This window comes from Artemia sp. Qi Xiang Cuo, chromosome 3 (assembly GCF_049724085.1).
Source record: "Artemia sp. Qi Xiang Cuo chromosome 3, ASM4972408v1, whole genome shotgun sequence".
Lineage (NCBI taxonomy): Eukaryota > Metazoa > Arthropoda > Branchiopoda > Anostraca > Artemiidae > Artemia > Artemia sp. Qi Xiang Cuo.
This window is the reverse complement of record NC_142796.1, coordinates 35,443,918-35,466,424: the sequence shown is the minus strand read 5'-3', so window position 1 is coordinate 35,466,424 and position 22,507 is coordinate 35,443,918. Positions and strand designations below refer to the sequence as shown.

The 22,507-nt window shown below is 35.3% G+C and overlaps 1 protein-coding gene across 2 annotated transcripts in view; it reads left to right on the top strand.

Moving 5' to 3' along the window:
• Positions 1–22,507, top strand: part of LOC148954039 (roundabout homolog 2-like) — a 386,920-nt gene that overhangs the window by 105,140 nt on the left and 259,273 nt on the right. The window lies entirely within an intron of this gene.

Genomic DNA, 22,507 nt, shown 5'->3' with positions numbered 1-22,507 from the left:
AATTGGAGTGGGGTTCCATATAAACTTACGAGGGGAAGGTAATAGGAAAAGACTTCCCTTGTGAATAAAGTATTTTTGAAGGAAGGCGTCAAGAAAGGAGCATGTTCGTTCCACCAACGGTGGTTCTAGACGTTCATAAGGCACCAAGGAGACTTTTACTTAATTGGAGTCTCAACAAGAAAAAAAAAAAAATAAAAAAATAAGAAAATTCTTAAGATGACATGAGATAATACTGTTTTAAAGTTTCAGTGCTTTTAGGAGTATCAGTAATGAAAAGAGAAATTGTGTTGAAAAGCTGGAAAACCATAATGTTCAAAGAACGAACACTTAAACAAACTTTGTGAACTACGTGACGATAACCTGTAGAAAATAGCTTACAATACAAGTTTCATTTTCATGGTTGTTTTTTTTGTATATTGATATTTGTTATTTGAAGGAAAGTTTCATCTTTTTCGTATCAAACGAATTAGTTTTGGCAGTAAAATATAAATTAATTTTACTTTGGTTTTGAAATGAGTTTTCATTTATGTACACATTTTTTGCTAAATGTCATATCATGAATATTTATTGTATTCATACTGATATAGAATCTGCTTCTCTTCAAGCCTCTTTTCAGATGTTAGGAGGTTTTCCTTCTGAATTTCAAATTCAAGGAGACGTTGCTTGATGTTTGAAACACTTCTGTTTAATTTTCAAAAGGGTGTACATTTTAAATTTTACACAATAAATGGCGAGCAAATATACAACTCGAAAATAACCCCTAGATACAGCATTGAGGGAGTGTACCTTAAAATACAAAACTTATTATGCGTATAGTAAAAGAAAAGAGGGCAAATTTTCATAAAATGGGAAGGAATTTTCTATGGCTCAACTCCACCCAAAAGAGACCTTGCGAGTTTACCCTAAACGGAAGTTTTCTGTCCTTTTCTGTCACCGGACTACGGTTTTGCCCCATGGAGGATCAAGATGCTATCGGTTATAAATTCTGAGATAGCAAATCAGTTTAGAAGTTTCAAAAAAGATACATTGAGCTTCCCATTTACGGAGGAAGTAATGCTGAACGGTTGTGCATTCGTACCTGGAAAGTCACTTACTTTATACAAGTAAATGTACTTCAGATTTGAAAACCTTCTGATGTACGAATGGTGGACGATGCAAAATACTTTCTTATGATTATTTATTGATTATTTAATTATTGATTATTAATTATATATGATTATTTAATTATTTTTGGACACTTTCTTGACTTAAACTATTGCTCGCTAATTTGGAATAAGGAGCACATTCAATTTTAAATTTGATTGGCTCTGATATAGAGTTCGACTCCTTCATATTTAAATTAACAACGAGAAAAAAGGAGCCTTCTAGCGTACGCCTAGTGGACGCGCTCTCGATCAAAAGGGGTGATCTGGTGTCATGTACTATAGTTGTCAGTAAGGGTTTCACGTTGGGAGGGGGGGGGATATTCCATTAGATTTCCTTGACCAATGTTTTACACCACTGACTCGAACTGATGGCCCCTGTAAAAAAAATATAAAAAACAACAAGAGTAGAACCCTATCAGAAGGTCCCATGTGGCACCCCTGCTGCCACCTACAACTTTTTTTGCACTCCAAATAAGGGCATAGCCTCCCTAGGGAGAATGATTGCGTAATCGGTCAATGACCTCTTTTTCCAAGGTGGATTTATTTGATGTTTCTATGTGTAATAACTCCGGAACGAAGGTTGCACATGCGCATTGAATTCTAACGGGAACAATGTTATTGATCTAGGACTCGAGGGGGAAGTGAATTTCTGAGAACTTGATTGCGTAATCGATCGTGAGTGTCATGGTGTCCAGAAATAGTATTTGCTATTGTTGCTCTCGAGCCAAATGTTATGACTTCCCCAGAAACAGTTAGATCACGTGTTTCCTTCTCAGCCAATCAGCGAGTCGGATACATCCTCCTTCTCAGCCAATCAGAGGGCTGGTTACATATAGTTTCACCGTTACATAACAATTCACCCTTGAGATTTCGTATATAACGGGCATGCAATGTAATTCAATTATCAGAAAGTATTGTGACACAATTGAAACAACAATGGATAAATTTGATGAATTAGAAGCCATGTCAACTTCAATTTGCAATGTAAGTACATTTTTTATTTTCAAACGAATTTTCCTTGGATATCCTCCAGTATATTCAGCTAAAACGTAAATATATTCCTTTACCCCAAATCCCCCCCGAAACCTTTACAAACATCATTATAATCAATGGAAAACATAAAATATATTCTTTTTACCCTCCCGCCATTGTTTTACAATCCCAAATTCTCGCAAAAAGAAATACCATTTCGTTAAATTCCTTCCTTCTATATTTGCAGCTAAAGCGATCACTGACTTCTGTCAATTTTTAATGAAAATGTCGCTCTGGTTTTGACATAATGCTCTACGCGAGGTTAAAATTAGCTGTCACCCCTTTTCCTATGTGTTTACGAGCGCGGCAGCCAAAGTCAAAAGGAACTGTTTCTCCGTCAAAATTAAATACATAAAATATTTTCTTTTACCCTCAAAACCTAACCCCCCCCCCAAACCTTACAAACATCATTATAATCAATGGAAAACATAAAATATATTCTTTTTACCCCCCCACCATTGTTTTACAATCAAATTCTCGCAAAAAGAAATACCATTTCTTTAAATTCCTTCCTTCAATATTTCCAGCTAAAGCGATCACTGACTTCTGTCAATTTTTAATGAAAATATCGCTCTGGTTTTGACATAATGCTCCAGCGCGAGGCATATAATTAGCTGTGACCCTTTTTAAAGCACTTCCTGTAAAAGGTTTCTCAGATCAAAATGGGATGTTTTTCTCCTATCAAATTAAAACGGTTTCATGCAGACAATTAAGCTAGGCCTATGCAACCTGTATAGAAGTAGAGAAACAAGTTATTTTCGAATTAGGGTCTAACAATATGCGCCGCCCGCCCCCCTTGTCTTTCAACCCCAAATGCTCGCACAAAGAAATACCATTTTGATAAATTCCTTCCCTCTATATTTCCAGCTAAATCCCCCCCCCACCACTCTAATACAAACATCACTTTGCAATGAAAACGAAAATATATTCTTTTACCATCGAAAGCTAACCACCGCAAAAAGAAATACATTTTCTCAAATTTATTCTTTCTCTGTGACACCCTTCGCTATTAAGCCGCTAACTTGACAATACATTTCTGCAAGCATATAATTACTTTGTCACCCTTTTTCCGGTTTTGTTTACAAACGTGGTCAAGTCAATGGAACTATTCTTCTGTCAAATTAAACAGTTTTAAGCAAAAAGAGATTGCAGTATATTAACCTTGTATTTATCAGAGAGCCGGTGAAATCTCGTTATTTTCAAATTAAGATCTAACAATATATTTAGGACATTGGCGAAAGGGGGAGGGGGCAATGCCTCAATTCTATAGCCATCATTTTAAAATGAAAACAAACTATTTCTTCGCATGAGAAGTAAGAGGGGTGATTCGTTGTGTAGATATGTATACCCTTTGACAAGAAAACTAATGTGTAAATAAATGCGTTGCGTCTATAGGCATGTTTTTAATTTTTTTTCAAGCTTTCTTTCGATAACGTTTCTGTTATATCCCCGGGAGGGGAGCGTGAATCCAGGATTTTTTGCTGGGGGGGGGGGTTAGCACTTTTAATAGTGACAAAATAGAAAAGATAATTGTTTCTTACCTTAATTGCTTCTTCATCATTTAGTGATTTTAGCTATAACATTGAATAAAGGATAGTAAGATATGGCTTTCGCTTGAATAAAACATATGATTAACTCAATGATAGGGTAGAAATAGGTTTGGTTAATTTTCCTAAATTTAGGGGGAGAGAATACTGGTTTTTTGCTTTACTAAAATGCGATACTTTTCTAAACAAAATTGTAGTCAATAACTTTCTTTATGTAAAAAAGGTGCAAATTATTTAGATACTAATTTTTTCTCTTCTTTTTAAGGCCAATTATGAAGAATGCGTGCCCCCCTCCTTCCAAGAAAGCCAGAGAGGGCGAGGCAGCCCCATCAGTGCCAGCCCCAATGAAGCCTGGCAGAAAGTTAAAGAGAGAGTGGGCGGCTTCTTATAATATGGTGAACCCTGCCGAAGCTATGCACGATCGTGAAATAGCCGGCCCAGTCGCGCAAGAACATAGCGCCGCCGGCCCGTCCACCTTCCATCATACGTTGCCTGGGCCTTCAAGAGCTTCCTCACTTATGAAAGGTCAGGAAGTGGCCCTCCAGCATACACTACATGGTCCTTCGGGTGCCCAAGTGCAGCCGGGATATGCAAATGTAAGCATTTTTTCCTACCTTTCTATTTCTTCCAATGTTTTTTAGTCTTTTCTTTTTCACTATTTTTCAACACTGTAAAAGTTTGTCTCAGAGATATTAAAAAAATGTTATTTTCTCTATAATCCCAGACCCATTGTTTTAAATTTCTCTGCCCCCCCTCCCTCGGAGATATCTAAATATAATTTTTTGCATAAGAAACTGCTCTTTTCTAATCTTTGCTATCGCTTCGATATCTCATAAGCGAATATTTTTAGGTAATTTCTATTAATAATCACCGCCTTTGAAACTCAAAATGCTATTTTTTCTAATCTTTGCTATTTTCTATGCATTCCCCCCTATCTCTTCGCTGCTATCTCATAAGCGAATATTTTTCATGGGTAATTTCAATTAATGCTCACTATTTGAAACTCAAAATCCCCTATTTTTCACAATTGATTATCACAAAGTTTCAAGAGAAGGAACTGAGAGATTATTCACATTTATCTATTTGTCACATATGGATCCCGTAATTTGTGCAAGGATATTTTAAAATAGCCTTCAATCTTACAAAGCCTTGCCAATATTTTAGTGATGGGGAAACATTGTTGACAATATACTGAGTTAACGGTTTACAGCCTTTAATTGTACTGTTTCCTCGTCTGTAGTTCAGGCTTGGACATCGGAACACTAGCGCGCTGGCCTACAATAATTGTGAGCTAATGAGGAGTTCACCAAACATGTAGAACGGAATTAGAGAGAAACTTGGTCTTAGGTCGTCTAACAATACGGTTTTTGGCGGACATTGTGTAAAGGGGGGCAGGGATGCATGTGGTGGGGCCGAGGAAGCGATGTGGGAAGCGCCGAGGGAAGTGCTGCGAGGCCCAAGAAGCGCCACTGGTCAGGCAAGCGCCACGGGCTCGAGAAGCATCGCTGGAAGCGATGCGGGCCCGAGAAGCGCCACAGGGATGTGCCACGGGACGGGGAAGCGTCACAGGGATGCGCCACGAGCCAGGGAAGCGTTGGGGGAAGCGCCGCGGGTCAGGGATGCGCCACGGGCCCGAGAAGCATCGCGGGAAGCGCTGCGGGCCCGAGAAGTGTCGCCGGGATGTGTCACGGGCCATAGACGCGCCACAGGGATGTGTCACGGGCCAGAGAAGCGCCACAGAGATGCACCTCAGGCAGGAGAAGCGTCACATGGATGTATCATGAGCCAGGGAAGCGCCACAGGATGCGCCACGGACCAGGGAAGCGCCACGGGATGCGCTGTGGCTTCGAAAAGCGCCGAAAAAAAAATAAAAAATAAATAAAATTAGTAGGGATGATTTGAACACTTTGAAAATAAGCTATTTTTTTTTGAACAAAATCAAATTGCAACCTTTCATGTAAAGCAGTGTTTTAGATTGTATTAATCTTATATTAAATTGGATTTTCTTTCAGTTGAATTAACCAAATGCTACTATGTTCATACTACTACTACTACTACTACTACTAAGCGCTGACTTTAAATAATAATTCAAATTTTAAAAGCAGTAGGGGTGATTTGAACACTTTGAAAATAAGCTATTTTTTCATTTATAGGTTGGATTGGTCCCCTACTCTCCGTCCAGTGAAGAAGAGGAAGAACCAATTCTAACACCGCCAGCGGAGATTCAGGACAATGTCTGGCACAGTATCATTGATGTACCTGATAATATTGATGAGTTTATTGATGTTTTTCTTAATGTATATAATAGCGCTGATGAGCAAGGAGACTTGGGTCCAAATACTTTGCAAATTTTAAATGATTTTACACGGGAATTAACAGGGGACCAAGCAACCTTCGATACCCCATCGACTTGACTTCGACCACATTAAGGGGAACATTCGACAGATCTTGTTGAACAGCTGGGAGGCGGGGGTCCTCTACAAGAGGGAGAGGAGGGTACAACTCTCCACGATTATGAGTTATCCAACAGACTGTTAATTAATATAGTAGTTTTCACTGCAACGTTTGGTGATCCCTTTAAGTCACTAATGGAGGGAAAATTTGTTTTTGACCCCATAGAAATTGTGCATGTACATGTAGATAAAATTTGTGTACTTCTGGAGAATCAAATTTAACTGTGGGGAGGGAGGGATTCAATCAAGGTTTCCATTGTTCTAAAAGTGTTTTATTTGAATGAGGGAAAAAGCGAGTTTTATTATCATTTTGTACATTCCGAGATGCGTTTGGTTTATTCAAATTTAGAAAATTTTGAGGGAGCTTTCTTAGATTGGGTAGATCAAATTATAACGCATCTTAAGAACTATAATGAAAGTGGGAGTGGCTTAGTAGTTTTATTCATTGAAAATTTAAGTGTCAATATATGCAAAATTAAGACAGAGTTCAATTTAAGAGGGGGGCCTGTTTATGAGAGGGATACTGTTTTAAATTATAATCTAGATCTAGTAGGTAGTAGTGGTGTCCAGCGGATCTGTTTTGAAACAGGTCAAAAGTGTTTCCGATATGCTTACCTCATCTCGGCATACGAGCCTCTAACTCAGGACGCTATCAAGACGAATTTAGATTACTGGGCTATACATGGGAAGAACGGTTCCGATTTCCCAGTTGTAGATTTTTAATGCTTAGAAGGAAAATACCCAGTAACGCTAAGATGCATTGACATGTTTGAAAGGGCTAATGCTCATTTGAATATCGGCGTTACCGTAGTTCAATATGAGACTGAATTTGAAGATGGAACTCGTTCTAAAAAGAAGGGGGTGGTTTTCCCTGTAAGGTGTCCCTCAGTTGATTTGGTTAAACACTGGGTTTGGTTGCTATACACACCACCTAGTGAACCGAACACAATCGGTCATTTTAACCCAATCACTGACATTAGTAGAGGTCTGGGGGAGGCTAAGCAGAAGGGGGTATGTTTCTACTGTCCAACATGCCTCTCCAGATTTTGGAGTCAATTAAAGCTGCGAAATCACATGAGGCATTGTAGTCGACATGGCTACCAGACAGTGGAAACGGTTTCAGGGAATAAGGCAATTCTACGTTTTAAAAATTTTCAGAATACCCTTCTCCAGTGCGACAAAATATCTTTGGACTGTGAAGCTAAGCTGATGGAGGTGAACGACCCCCAATTTCCAAACCGAGTCAAAGAACATCAGGCTATTGCAGTGTCCTACGCCCACGCGCAAAGAGATAGTTCTAACACCATGCGGTTGTTAGAAATATTAGAAACATTGGATGAGCTGGAGTGCATGGTCAAGGCGATGACTAAACTGATTCGTTCGGCTAATGACGCTATTTCCCGTTTGAGAAATTCACTTTATCCAATGGTTCTGTCTTCAGTGGATCGTCTCAATATTAAAAATGAAAAAGTTGGTTAGGTATGTACGAGGGATTTCGCAAAGTGGGTTAAGGTGGCTAACGGGACAAGAGGGGGGAGGGGAAAGTCAGAGATCATGACCAGTTTTGGCAGGAAATATCCTCGGGGGGTAGTAAAGTTAGGGGGGTTGCGCATCAATCGTGTAATTTAAATGTTAGCCAGCAGTTTTTTATCCCCTTTTTTATTCATAATTCCAATTATGATTTAAAATTTATTTGACCGGCACTGGCACGTATGCATAGGGAGGGAAGGGGAGTAGATTGTCCATGGGTAAATAGTTAATATATCTACAAAATTATTCCCACATCAGCTGAGAAGTGATTGCTTCTTGAGCTGAAATGGCAGGCAGTGGATAATGAGTATACGTGCTGGAATAAAATCAGGTTTTTAGACTCCTTTAGTTTCTTCCCCAAGGCATTTAGTCAATTGATTCAAGTGCAAAAAAGTGACAATTTTGATAGATTTCCCTTGCTTAAACATCACTTTCCAGACATTGAAATGTATGACCTATTGACCTGCAAAGGTATATACGCATACGACTATTACTGCTCTGGCGCTCGCCTAAGCGAGGTCAAACTGCTGCTACTTGAATACTTTTACAACTCACTAAAACACCGTGTATGTCCAGTCGCTAAGTATGTGAGTTCAACGACTGTGCGGGCCAATGGGAATTGTAAAAATGGTTGGGAGGCGTGTAGACAGTACTCGGCCATGGATGTATGTACTTTGCTATATATAGTCTTCAAGAACGCGGACAAAAAATATATGTTGGTTGTGTTAAAGATTCTTTCCTAAAATTACACGACTTCGTACATAATCTAGTTAATATAATAATTTATAATGGGGGAAATAGGCTTAATCACCGATGCAGATCAGCACCTTTTTGTAGAGTGTTTAATGCGGGGAGGGTATGTTTTTCATGGGGACCGTGTCTTATCAACCGATCCAAGTGGACAAAGCACTGGTGCAAAGTCAAATGCAGTGTACTTGGACATGAACTCATTGTACCCCTCGGCAATGTCATACTACTCTTTGCCGTTTGGGAACTATCAATGGCTTGAGAATCCTTGTGAGTTTCCCGACATTACCACCGTTGAGGACAATGGGCCAAAAGGATGGTTCTTTGAAGTTGATGGTCACATTCCGCTGGCGCTTCAGGACTCAGTCAAAGAGTTTGTCTTTCCCTTTATCAATCGGCCCGTGAGCAGGGACTCTCTGAGCCCCTACAATCGGTCATTGGTTGAGGATATGGGGATGCATTGGACTCCCTCTAAACAGAAACTGATTGCTGATTTGGACCCTAAGTATAATATCGATGTTCACCATGTGATTTTGCACTGGATGGTGAGCAATGATTTCAAGATCACCAAAATACACAGGGTCCTACAGTTCAATCAGCGACCCTACTTGAAAACGTTTATCGACACTTTTGTCGATAAACGCTCTAAGGCAAATTCAAAGGTGGAGAAGGAATTGTACAAGCTCATCCTAAATTCAGTGTTTGACAAAATGTGTGAAAGCTTTCGCAATAGATCTCGCTGTCAATTTGTGACTAACCCTCGGGAGTGTGCACGAATCAGTGCCGACCCTAATTTTACATCATTCACGAGCATAGATGCCTGTAAGGTTCTTCTACAAAGGAAAAAGAAAAATGTAGTACTGAACAAGAATATTGCAGGTGGTAGTTCAGTACTAGAAAATTCAAAGAAGCTCATGTTGTCTTTCTTTTACAATGTGTGCAAGGTGCAATGGCCACGGGAGGGGAGGTTCAAGTTTACTATGGTGATACAGATTCTCTGCTGTTAAAGGTAAATGGGACTGAAGATTTATTGGGTGATTTAGAAAAGGGGTGCACATCAGCTCGCGGATGGATTTCACCAACTGGAATCCATCGCTCTACCCCAAGTTGGTGAAACGTCAAGCCCCCAGGCAACTATTAAAACTAAAATAAGAGACGAGGAGCGATTTAACATCCCGGGGGGTGGTCCCCGGTCCTAAATTTTATTGTGGTGAAACACAGCGTGGGAACGAAAAGAAAGTGTGTAAAGGGGTACCTACATACTTTTTAAAGAGTAATTTCAACATGAGTATGTACAGAGAGTGTGTAGAAAGTAGCCTAGTGCCGAGAGCCCAAGTGCTTGCTAGTAACTCTCTAAAGTTTAGACAATATGCTGTGAGACTAGAGTAGAATGCAATGTTATATATATCCGAACAATTCTAATTACTTCAATATGTTTGACTGCTCGCTATCATAGTCCCTATCATACGTTGAATCAGTCTGAATTAATTCACTCTTTTAATCAGCTTGGTCGTGATAAACTCACCTAACCCGAACTCCCCACTCACCCTGTCCACTCCCTTCACTCACGTACAACTGACCCAACCTCAACTACCCCATAGCCTTGCCTATCCAGATTGTTTTTCCCTCACCGCTCCCGGGGGGAGGGGGGCATCCCTTACCGTGGCCACCCAGGGGGGTGGGGGGTCCCGCCCGTGGCCGGCCAGCCGTCGGCCCCGCGGCCCGGGGGGGGATCCTATTTTTAAATTCATAACGTTCAACTGTGCTAGTTCATGTTCCAAGTGTATTTTTTGTTGTTGTATAGAAAGTGTTGTTGTACAAAAAGTGTTGTATAGAAAAGTGTTGTAGATGGACAAAGGTGTTGTACAGAAAAGTGTTGGACAAAAGTGTTTAAAGACAAAAAGTGTTATCATTGTTCATGTTGAACAAATAGAGTTTTCATGTTGACCAAGTGTCACGTTGAACAAGTGTTCATATTGTTGTATAGAAAAGTGTTATTGTACAGAAAAGTGTTGTACAAAAAGTGCTGTAGATGGACAAAAGTCTTTAAAGACAAAAAGTGTTATCATTGTTCATGTTGAACAAATAGAGTTTTCATGTTGACCAAGTGTCATGTTGAACAAATATTGCTGTAATAAATGTTGCCATGAAATATTGTTTTTGTTCTTGAATAGATAGATCTATGGGAAAATTACTACCTACTCATGGGACACATATGGTTTACAGTTAGTCTTAGTCCGGCTGTTGTCCCCAGCAGCAAGTATCAAGTTGAAATGCCAGTAAGATTGCGTCTCTGTGCGCAGTCCCTGTCAGGGAAAATAAAACTTTAGCTAAAATAATTCAAAAGTGCAATAAAATGCTTATGAAGAAGCCTAAAAAAATCTAATAGTGATATTGTCCCTGGCAGGAATCCTATAATCAAATAAAAGCTATAGCCACAACCATATCACAACAATTCATGCGAGGACTTGATGTTTTCAATAGTATTGAACCGAACTCGTGGCTGATTATTGATGATTTGGCTGAAACCATTGAACAGTTCTCACAGGATATACTGAAATTGTTCATTGTTCGCTCCCACCATGAACACATTTCCATTGCCTCAGTTCTACACACTCCGCTTCATAAGATCTAATGCATGCAAACCCTAGAAGGTTATAGCACTGTTTATAGCATATACTAAGTCTTCCGTGTTTAGCGCTCACGACATAATCTACATCAGACGCACATCCCTGTTAACCTTAACTTGCTATGTCAAGCAGCAACTCCGGTAACTCTCAAGACCACCCATTATATTTTTTTGCATATTAATCGGAGCACGCCCGAGTATCTAAGTGTAGTCACCGACATTTTCAGCAATGAAATTACAGTATATCTTCCGGTGAACAGTAGAAAAGACTATTAGTCGCCATTATGACACTGAAGAAACTACACGAACAACGGCATTTATTTTCCCTTTAGGCACTTCAAAACCATAACTAAAAATAAACTAAACTAAACAATACTAAAATCTAAACTAGAACATTAAAATAAAACTAAACTAAACTAAAGTAAACTGCTAAATTAAAACTCTAACTAAAACTCATATGTAAAACGAAAACTCTTAACTAAAAAAACTAAAAGTAAACTAAAACTCTAATCTAAACTAAACTAAAAATCTAGACTAAACTAAACTAACTAAAACTCTAAACTAAAACTAAACACTAATCTAAAACTAAACTAAAAACAAACTAAGCAACTAAATTAAAACTCTAACTAAAACTCTTTAGCAAACTTTAGCTAAACTAAAACTCTAATCTAAACTAAACTAAAAGTAAACTAAAACTAAAACTAGAAAACTAGACTAAACTAAAACTTAAGTAACTAAAACTAAACTAAAAATTAATTCTAATCTTTAAACTACTAAACTATAACTCTAACTAAAACTAAACACTAATCTAAAACTAAACTAAACTAACTAAAACTCTAAACTAAAAATAAACACTAATCTAAAACTAAACTAAAACCAAACTAAGCTACTAAATTAAAACTCTAGCTAAAACTATTTAGCAAACTGTAACTAAAAAAAAAAAACTAAAGTAAACTAACACTCTAAACTAAAACTAAACACTAATCTAAAACTAAACTAAACTAAAACCAAACTAAGCTACTAAATTAAAACTCTAACTAAAACTCATTTGTAAAACGAAAATTCTTAACTAAAAAAACTAAAAGTAAACTCAAACTCAAACTAAAAATCTAGACTAAACTAAAACTAAACTAACTAAAACTAAACTAGAAATAAATTATAATCTCTAAACTACTAAAGTATAACTAACTAAAACTAAACACTAATCTAAAACTAAACTAAACTAACTAAAACTAAACACTAATCTAAAACTAAACTAAAACCAAACTAAGCTACTAAATTAAAACTCTAACTAAAACTCATATGTAAAACTAAAACTCTAATCTAAACTAAACTAAAAGTAAACTAAAACTAAAACTAAAAATCTAGACTAAACTAAAACTAAACTAACTAAAACTAAACTATAAATAAATTCTAATCCATAAACTACTAAAGTATAACTCTAACTAAAACTAAACACTAATCTAAAACTAAACTAAACTAACTAAAACTAAACACTAATCTAAAACTAAACTAAAACCAAACTAAGCTACTAAATTAAAACTCTAACTAAAACTCTTTAGCAAACTGTAGCTAAACTAAAACTCTAATCTAAACTAAACTAAAAGTAAACTAAAACTAAAAATCTAGACTAAACTAAAACTAAACTAACTAAAACTAAACTAAAAATAAATTCTAATCTCTAAACTACTAAAGTATAACTAACTAAAACTAAACACTAATCTAAAACTAAACTAAAACCAAACTAAGATACTAAATTAAAACTCTAACTAAAACTCTTTAGCAAACTGTAGCTAAACTAAAACTCTAATCTAAACTAAACTAAAAGTAAACTAAAACTAAAACTAAAAATCTAGACTAAACTAAAACTAAACCAGCTAAAACTAAACTAAAAATAAATTCTAATCTCTAAACTACTAAACTATAACTCTAACTAAAACTAAACACTAATCTAAAACTAAACTAAACTAACTAAAACTCTAAAATAAAACTAAACAATAATCTAAAACTAAACTAAAACCAAACTAAGCTACTAAATTAAAACTCTAGCTAAAACTCTTTAGCAAACTGTAACTAAAAAAAAAACTAAAGTAAACTAAAACTCTAAACTAAAACTAAACACTAATCTAAAACTAAACTAAACTAAAACCAAACTAAGCTACTAAATTAAAACTCTAACTAAAACTCATATGTAAAACTAAAACTCTAATCTGAAACTAAACTAAAAGTAAACTAAAACTCAAACTAAAAATCTAGACTAAACTAAAACTAAACTAACTAAAACTAAACTAGAAATAAATTCTAATCCCTAAACTACTAAAGTATAACTAACTAAAACTAAACACTAATCTAAAACTAAACTAAACTAACTAAAACTAAACACTAATCTAAAACTAAACTAAGCTACTAAATTAAAACTCTAACTAAAACTCTTTAGCAAACTGTAGCTAAACTAAAACTCTAATCTAAACTAAACTAAAAGTAAACTAAAACTAAAAATCTAGACTAAACTAAAACTAAACTAACTAAAACTAAACTAAAAATAAATTCTAATCTCTAAACTACTAAAGTATAACTAACTAAAACTAAACACTAATCTAAAACTAAACTAAACTAACTAAAACTAAACACTAATCTAAAACTAAACTAAAACCAAACTAAGCTACTAAATTAAAACTCTAACTAAAACTCTTTAGCAAACTGTAGCTAAACTAAAACTCTAGTCTAAACTAAACTAAAAGTAAACTAAAACTCAAAATAAAAATCTAGACTAAACTAAAACTAAACTAACTAAAACTAAACTAAAATAAATTTTAATCTCTAAACTACTAAACTATAACTCTAACTAAAACTAAACACTAATCTAAAACTAAACTAAACTAACTAAAACTCTAAACTAATCTAAAAGTAAACTAAATCCAAACTAAGCTACTAAATTAAAACTCTAACTAAAACTCTTTAGCAAACTGTAGCTAAACTAAAACTCTAATCTAAAACTAAACTAAAAGTAAACTAAAAATAAAACTAAAAATCTAGAATAAACTAAAACTAAACTAACTAAAACTAAACTAAAATAAATTCTAATCTCTAAACTACTAAACTATAACTCTAACTAAAACTAAACACTAATCTAAAACTAAACTAAACTAACTAAAACTCTAAACTAAAACTAAACACTAATCTAAAACTAAACTAAAACCAAACTAAGCTACTAAATTAAAACTCTAACTAAAACTCATATGTAAAATGAAAAATCTTAACTAAAAAAAACTTAAAGTAAACTAAAACTCTAAACTAAAACTAAACACTAATCTAAAACTAAACTAAACTAAAACCAAACTAAGCTACTAAATTAAAACTCTAACTAAAACTCATATGTAAAACGAAAACTCTTAAATAAAAAAAATAAAAGTAAATTAAAAATCAAACTAAAAATATAGACTAAACCAAAATTAAACTAACTAAAACTAAACTAGAAATAAATTCTAATTCCTAAACTACTAAACTATAACTCTAACTAAAACTAAACACTCATCTAAAACTAAACTAAACTAACTAAAACTAAACACTAATCTAAAACTAAACTAAAACCAAACTAAGCTACTAAATTAAAACTCTAACTAAAACTCTTTAGCAAACTGTAGCTAAACTAAAACTCTAATCTAAAACTAAACTAAAACTAAACTAAAACTAAACAAAATATAAATTATAACACTAAACTAAACATTAAACTAAAACTAAACTAAAATCTAAACTAAACCAAACTAAAACTAAACTAACTAAAACTAAACTAAAAATAAATTCTAATCTCTAAACTAAAACTAAACACTAATCTAAAACTAAACTAAACTAACTAAAACACTAAACTAAAACTAAACACTAATCTAAAACTAAACTAAAACCGAACTAACTAAAACTAAACTAAAAATAAATTCTAATCTCTAAACTACTAAACTATACTCTAACTAAAACTAAACACTAATCTAAAACTAAACTAAACTAACTAAAACTCTAAACTAAAAATAAACACTAATCTAAAACTAAACTAAAACGAAACTAAGCTACTAAATTAAAACTCTAACTAAAACTCTTTAGCAAACTGTAGCTAAACTAAAACTCTAATCTAAAACTAAACTAAAACTAAACTAAAACTAAACAAAATATAAATTATAACACTAAACTAAACATTAAACTAAAACTAAACTAAAATCTAAACTAAACCAAACTAAAACTAAACTAAAATAAAGGTAATAAATAAACTTAGAATAAACTAAAAATCTAAACTAAATAAGTAATAAAATAATAAACTAAAAATCTAAACTAGTCCAACCTGCAATCCTCTTTTTCTAATATTTCCGCCCTCTGATTGGCTGAGAAGGAGGATGCATCCGACTCGTTGATTGGCTGAGAAGGAAACACGTGATCTAACTGTTTCCGGGAAAGTCATAACATTTGGCTCGAGAGCAACAACAACAAATACTATTTCTGGAAACCATGACATTCGCGATCGATTACGCAATCAAGTTCTCGGAAATTTACTTCCCCCTCGAGCCCTAGATCAATAACATTGTTCCTGTTAGAATTCAATGCGCATGTGCAACCTTCGTTCCGGAGTTATTACACATAGAAACATCAAATAAATCGACCTTGGAAAAAGAGGTCATTGACCGATTACGCAATCATTCTCCCTAGGGAGGCTATGCCCTTATTTGGAGTGCAAAAAAAGTTGTAGGTGGCAGCAGGGGTGCCACATGGGACCTTCTGATAGGGTTCTACTAACAAGCGCACATCTGCAATTAGCCTTCGAGGAAAAAAACATTATTTCAATTCATTTTATGGATATTTGAAACTTTCGTTCTAAAAATGACGAGGGGTCTTTTTTTGCATTCCAACTATTTTTAAACATGCCCTGAAAGTTTCAACTTAATACCCTCTGACGTCCCTGAGATACTGCTGACCGTCCCGTTTGACAATTAGCATGCACATAGTGTCTATTGATTTTATTCAATAGACACTAAAAGCAGTCCCCTCATAGACCCCTCAAATTTTTCTAAAAGCAGTCACAAGTAGTCACAATCGTAAGTAGTTATAGTTGAAGTTGCAAGTAGTCACAGTTGGCAGTGGTCACTGTCGCAAGTAATCTTTGTCGCTGTTGCAAGTAGTTGCAGTAGCAATCACAAGTAGCCATAATCGCATTTGGCCAGGGTGGATCCAGGATTTTTTTAGGGGGGAGGGGCAAAAATAGGTTGTTACGATAAAAAAATTTAGGGGGGGTAAAATAGGTTGATCCAATAAACTTGCGTTAGGAGCAAGTTTGTTTAACGCAAACTTGGGTTAATTAAGTAAATTATACATATTTAGACTACGTTAGGGGGCGCCCCCCCCTTACCCCTGAATCCGCCACTGCATATGGCCACAGTTTTAGTCACAGTAGTAGTGCGGGTAGTAATGCCCCTGAAAGCGTCTGAAAGCAAGTTAATGCTCTTACCCGTTCATAAGATATTTGAGGTATGTGTTTTTGATAATCTGCATGCACATTGTGTCATATGATTTAGTTCATCATTTCCCGAAATTTCACCTAAATACCCTTGTCGTTTTTCGACGAACCCAGGATCAAACAACACCTTTTTCCTAATTATAAATCCTGCATACAAAAATATGGAGAGATTGCATAATTTATACTCCTTGCCTCGAGGGTTGTGGGACTCATAACATACTGTGAGATATAATTGTTAGGCTTTTTGACTATTTAGAACAGTGTGGCTTTTCAAAATTTCCATCAGTTTTAAGGGGGGAATCTAAAAAAGAGACTGGTTGCCCTGCAATCACTCTTTAACATCATCCTTAATATCAAACAGTTCGTGGTAACGAACTGTAAGTAAGGAGCGACCCGGCTCAATGGTAACCGAAACTCTAGAAAACAAGTTTTTGATACCAATAGATATATCAAAAGAATAAAATTTCAATGCTAATTTCAAATATATAACTCTCATCAGGTTTAGTCCTACCCATCAAAAGTTACGCGCCTGAGAAAATTTGCCTGATTTTCAAAAAAAGGGGGAAAGACCCCCTAAAAGTTATAGAACCTTGATGAAAATCACACCATCTTATTCAGCGTATCAGAGAACCCTACTGTAGAGGTTTCAAGCTCTTATCTACGAAAATGTGGAATTTTACGTTTTTTGCCAGAAGAAAGATCACGGATGCGTGTTTATTTGTTTGTTTGTTTGTTTTTTTGTTTTTTTTTCCCCAGGGGTGATCGTATCGACCCAGTGGTCCTAGAATATCGTGAGAGGGCTCATTCGAACGGAAATTAAAAGTTCTAGTGCACTTTTAAGTGACCAAAAAAAATGGAGGGCAACTAGGCCCCCTCCCATGCTCATTTTTTTCCAAAAGTCACCCGATCAAAATTTTGAGATAGCCATTTTGTTCAGCATGGTCGAAAATATGATAAATATGTCTTTTAGGTTGAATTAAGCCCCCTATTTTCCCAGTGGTTGGGAAAAATTTTTTTAAATTTACCAATTTTAAAATTTTTGATTTGTTTTTGGGTATTTATCACTAATTTTACTGTTGGTTTTTTTTCGGTTATTGGTTGGAAAGGGCGGGTCAGTGGTTATTTTGGAGGATATTTTAATGAAGGAAGTTTTCATGGGGGAATGGAAATTGACATGAAGGGGGCGCCGGACTTTCCAGCATTATTTATTGGTTATTGGGAAGTATACAACCATTTTCAGGAAGGATTTTTTCTGGAGGGGGGGGGATAGAGGAGGGTTTACTCTGGAGAATATTGCCGTGGAGGATTTTTCTTTGGGGTAAGGGAAAGGACTATGTCGGGGGTGAAATATTTCCAAGCTTTATTTTAAAAATGAGAAGAAATTAAATATAAAAAAAAGTTTTTTCAACTTAAATGTAAGAAGGAAGATTATAACTTAAAAAAAACAGAAAATAAAAATTATGTGAGGGGGGTCTCCCCCAAGTCAAGAACATGATGGTTACGCGAAAGCTTTTTTTATTGATTTAAAAAGAGATATATATTCTAATTAAACGGCCGTTGTGATTCAGTGGTTTGTTAATTAAAATTTTTTTTTACTTTTAACGTAAAGAGCGTGGTATTCACTAAGGGGAGAACCCCCTCATATACGTAATAACATATACGTAATAAAAAAACAATAAAAAAACAAGCGATACGGCTCAATAGTAATCGAAACTTTTAAAAACGGAATTTTGATGTCAATAAATGAATCAAAAGAATGTGTTTATAATGCTGATTCTAAATATATAAATTTAATTAAGTTTAGTATTCCCCATTAGAGGCTAAGAGCCTGAGAAAATTTACCTTATTTTTTAAAGAGGGGGGACATATCCCCTAAAAATGAAAGAATTTTAAGGAAAATCACACCTACAGATTCAGCGTATCAGAAAACCCTCAAACATAGATTTCAAGCTCATATCTGCAAAAATCTGCAACGTTGTATTTTTTGCCAGAAGAAAAATATACGAATATAGAAGTTAGTTACGTAAGTTAATTTGTAAAGACATCCATTTAGCAAAAGAAAAGTAAAATTTTTATGCAAATAAAAGCTGCATTAACTAAAAAACGATCAGAAATTAAATAAAAAAAACAAGTTTTTTAAACTGAAAGTAAGGAGCGACATTAAAACTTAAAACGAACATAAATTATTCCTTATATGAAAGGGGCTGTCCCCTCCTCACCGCCTCTCTCTTTACGCTAATTTTTGACTATTTATAACAACTTTATTTTTTAAAAAAATAAAAAAATTTAGCGTAAAGAGCGAGGCGTTGAGGAGGGGACAGCCCCTTTCATATACGGAATAGTTACATTTCAACTGAAATGTACGAAGGAATATTAGAACTTAAAACGAACAGAAATTATAACGTATGTGAGGGGTTCTCCCCCAAGTCAATACCTCGCTCTTTACGTTACAGTTTTTTTTAGTGCTTTCAAAAGAGCTATCTATTCTAATTAACTGACCTTTGTGATTCAGGGGTTTGGGGCTGTCCCCTCCTAAACGCCTCGCTCTTTACGCTAAAGTTTGACTCTGTCTCACAACTTTATTTTTTTAAACAATAAAAAACTTTAGCGTAAAGAGCGAGGCGTTGAGGAGGGGACAGCCCCTTTCATTTACGGAATAATTACATTTCAACTGAAATGTAAGAAGGAATATTAGAACTTAAAACGAACAGAAATTATAACGTATGTGAGGGGGTTCTCCCCAAGTCAATACCTCGGTCTTTACGCTACAGTTGTTTTTACTGCTTTAAAAATAGCTATATATTCTAATTACACGGGCTTTGTAATTATGGGTTTCTTTAATCAAATTTGGTTTATACTTATTTACTTGATGAGCGACGTATTGACTTGGGGGAGAACCCCCTCATATACGTAATAACATATCCGTAATAAAAAAAAACAATAAAAAAACAAGCGATACGGCTCAATAGTAATCGAAACTTTTAAAAACGGAATTTTGATGTCAATAAATGTATCAAAAGAATGTGTTTATAATGCTGATTCTAAATATATAAATTTTATTAAGTTTAGTATTACTCATCAAAGGCTACGAGCCTGAGAAAATTTACTCGATTTTTTAAAGAGGGGAAAACATCCCCTAAAAGTGAAAGAATTTTAATGAAAATCACACCGTCAGATTCAGTGTATCAGAAAACCCTATTACATAGGTTTCAAGCTCATATCTGCAAAAATCTGCAACTTTGTATTTTTTGCCAGAAGAAAAATATACGATAATATAGAAGTTCGTTACGTAAGTTAATTTGTAAGGACATCCATATAGCAAAAGAAAAGTAAAATTTTTATGCAAATAAAAGCTGCATTAACTAAAAAACGATCAGAAATTAAATAAAAAAAACAAGTTTTTTAAACTGAAAGTAAGGAGCGACATTAAAATTTAAAACGAACAGAAATTATTCCGTGTATGAAATGGGCTGTCCCCTCCTCAACTCCTCGCTCTTTACGCTAAAGTTTGACTCTGTCTCACAAATTTATTTTTTAAAACAATAAAAAACTTTAGCGAAAAGAGCAAGGCGTTGAGGAGGGGACAGTCCCTTTCATATATGGAATAATTTCTGTTCGTTATAAGTTTTAATGTCGCTCCTTACTTTCAGTTTAAAAAACTTGTTTTTTTTTATTTAATTCTGTAAAAGGTTCAACCGATAGCCTAAGCCGTTCCTTATGTATTGCTGATACACTGTTTTGACAAGCATCCTGAATGCACTTTTTTCGTTCGTCATCCCCGATCGTTTTCTGAAAGTTTCACGTTAATACTTCATGCCTTTTTGGAGACCCAGAATCAAATTTGTCCCCTTTTCAAATAAAAAATCTTACTTATAAAAATTGGGCAACTTGCATAACATTGCTCATGGGAAAGGGGGGGGGGGGTATATTATTCCTGGATGCCCTTAGTGTCTAGATTTAGTTAAACATTCCCCTGAACAATCCCCATTGTTTCACCTTAATACCCTTAGCTTTTTTGGGCACACACAGAATCACAGTTCATATAATTATCCAGTAAGCTTATCGCAGATCATTTCTGGTCTTCGTTCTCGGTGCGAACAAAAAGCTCCTCCCACTTCTTCGTGCAGTTATTAATAGCAGGTTTCCACTTGTTTCCGATTGTTTCGCGTAAAGTGCATTATTTGTAATAGCGGGTTTCCACTTGTTTCCGATTGTTTCGCGTCTGACTTGTCTACCCGTGAAAAGATCTGACGCCGCTTATGTTTCTACGTTCTCTGGAGCACTCGCACCCCGGTCCGGGTTTTTATAATGGGTGAGATAGGGAATGATCATACTGGATAATTATATGAACTGTGCACAGAATCAAACATTCAATGATAAATTATGCATGTAAACAATGGGCAAATTGCATAATTTATAATCATCGCCGCGGAGAATATGAGAGGCTTGGCATCCCTGGAGGCATGATTATGAGATCTTTCGACTATTTTGAAGAATTTTTTAATCAGTGTTGGGGAGGGAACATCCAACTAGAAATAGTTGGGGAGAATTTGAATAATCTCTGATCACTTTCGAAGATCCCCTTGAGCTTGCCCTTAAAATTTCAACTTAATTACCCTTAGCCGTTCTAGAGATGCTGCTGAAATGCTTATTCGACATTCACCTTGCACATAGTGTGTTTTAATTTTGTTCGACGTCCCCCTCGACATTTCCATGAAGTTTAACTGTAATATCCTGAACCTTTTTGGAAACCCATGATCCAACATGTCTCATTTTGTCAATAAATATCTTACATTTCAAGCAAAACCGCAGTCTCAAAATTATGATCGGATGTCCTTGAAGGTAAAAGCGGTATGGGAGGGGGATCATTGCCCTCCGATTTCTTTTGACTCTTAAAAAGTGTAATAGAACTTACAATTCCCAATTAAATGAACTCTCTCCGAAGTTTATACGGCCCCCTTCATTATAAAGTGGTTTCGGGAAAAATATTTCATAAGAATACACTGAAGCCTTACGGCTCTGTGCTACAATTAACACTAGAGCGCTGTCTCTGACTTAAATTTCCTGTTGGGTCTTTTTGACAAACTTAAATTCTGAGTAACTTCAAAATATCATGACCGAAAAGTCCACATAGAAATTACTATGCAATATGTATTGTTTACTTTCCCATTATTTAAAATACACTTTTGAATATAAAAATTTACAATCAAATATTTTTTAAGCTTTGATTGTTTCGGGAAATCAAAAACAAAGGTTCATTCTAGGCTGGCCTCGATCAGAAGAAAAATAAATCTGGACAGTTTGACAGTAGCGTCAATTCATGAAAATGTAGGAGGGGGGCAAGGATTTTTTTTTTGGATTTTTTTTTAATGAAGATGCAAAAAAAAAATATATTGAGCAAACATACCTAAAACAAGGGGTAGCAGCGACTTTGCTGCTTGGCAAAATCGTTGACTAATCTATCCATATCCAGTTTCTTTACCTCCTCTTTTTAAACGGCCATTATCATGAGATTACTGAGTCTGTCGTTTCCCATCGTCGATCGCAGATAGTCCTTGACACGCTCTAATGCTGAGAAGAACCATTCATTGCTGGCAGTAGTCACAGGCAAAGCAGCAACTAGCCTCATCAGTTTTAGAACTGCAAAATAGGCAACTGAGAGGTCGGATAAGATTTCGCATGTTCGAAGAAGATCCAGTTTTGAAATATTACTTTTTGACAGATGCAACTTTGCAAGTAGAAGCTGGGATTCTATGGAATGGTCACCGACATCGAAAATCTCTTGATAATGACACATAAATCTTTCCATTTTCGAGAGTTCGAGAAAATCGGAACTTTCGATTTTCGAATCGAATCGAAAGTTCGAACGAATCAAAAGTTCGAGAAAATCGGATGCAGCTTTGCAAGAGAACATTTCAAAACAAGAG